The 1,185-nt window shown below is 44.6% G+C and overlaps 1 long non-coding RNA gene across 1 annotated transcript; it reads left to right on the top strand.

Annotated features, from left to right (window-relative positions):
- Nucleotides 1–504: 504 nt before the first annotated feature.
- Nucleotides 505–1,081, top strand: LOC117939885. Its single transcript, XR_004655670.1, has 3 exons — nucleotides 505–557; nucleotides 746–772; nucleotides 977–1,081. It is a non-coding gene; the product is annotated as an uncharacterized LOC117939885 (long non-coding RNA).
- The last annotated feature ends 104 nt before the right edge of the window (nucleotides 1,082–1,185 follow it).

Here is a 1,185-nt window from a genome sequence, read left to right on the forward strand (position 1 = left end):
GTGTGTGTGTGTGTGTGTGTGTGTGTGTGTGTCTGTGTCTGTGTGTGTGTGTGTGTATCTGATGAGCAGGTGTGTAGTCTTAACTATCTTGAAACCAAAGCCAAGACTTCTCACACTGTTGTGTGTTTGTAATGTTACAGAAGTGTTTGCATTTATTTATAGAACAATCTAATCTCTCTCCCTGTCTCTCTCTCTCTTTCTCTCTCTCTCTGTCTCTCTCTGTCTCCCTGTCTCTGTCTCTCTCTCTCTCTCTCTCTGTCTCTCTCTCTCTGTCTCCCTGTCTCTGTCTCTCTCTCTCTCTCTCTCTGTCTCTCTCTGTCTCCCTGTCTCTGTCTCTCCCTGTCTTTCTCTCTTTCTCTCTGTCTCCCTGTCTCTCTCTCTCTCTCTTTCTCTCTCTCTCTGTCTCTGTCTCTCTCTCCCTCTCTCTCTCTCTGTCTCCCTGTCTCTGTCTTTCTCTGTCTCTGTCTCCCTGTCTTTCTCTCTTTCTCTCTGTCTCCCTGTCTGTCTCCCTGTCTCTCTCTCTGTCTCTGTCTCTCTGCGTTCAGGAGACGACGACGGTGAGTAAATATTAACTATTATAACATTAAATATTATTGTCTTCTTTGCCTGAATCTATATTTTTAGGTGTGTGTTGTAAACTCTGAGGTGTGTGTTGTAAACTCTGAGGTTTGTGTTGTAAACTCTGAGGTGTGTGTTGTAAACTCTGAGGTGTGTGTTGTAAACTCTGGTGTGTGTGTTTTTGCAGGAGAAGGTTTCTACAAGTGGCTCGAAGGTGAGTTTAACTTCGGTGGGAGACCGAGGAACTTCTCATTTTATCTGGAAGAAATCTTAATGGTTAATTTAAAAAAAGAAGGGACAGTCCAACCTTTAAAGCTACACTAGTCTCTCTCTCTCTCTCTCTCTCTCTCTCTCTCTCTCTCTCTCTCTCTCTCTCTCTCTCTCTCTCTCTCTCTCTCTCTCTCTCTCTCTCTCTCAGGTTTGTGTTTGGAGAAGAGAGTTTTCTACCGACTCATCTCCGGCCTCCACAGCAGCATCAACATCCACCTGTGTGCCGAGTACCTGCTGGACGGTACGTCCCTCTGATCCCTGCAAGACACCAAAACTAAATCTACTTTTAGTGTGTATAGAGCAGCATATCTCCACCAGACTCCATGTAAATAATCACTACTTTTAGCATGTATAGAG

The sequence above is a fragment of the Etheostoma cragini genome, unplaced genomic scaffold, assembly GCF_013103735.1.
Source record: "Etheostoma cragini isolate CJK2018 unplaced genomic scaffold, CSU_Ecrag_1.0 ScbMSFa_1373, whole genome shotgun sequence".
In the NCBI taxonomy this organism is placed as follows: Eukaryota; Metazoa; Chordata; class Actinopteri; order Perciformes; family Percidae; genus Etheostoma; species Etheostoma cragini.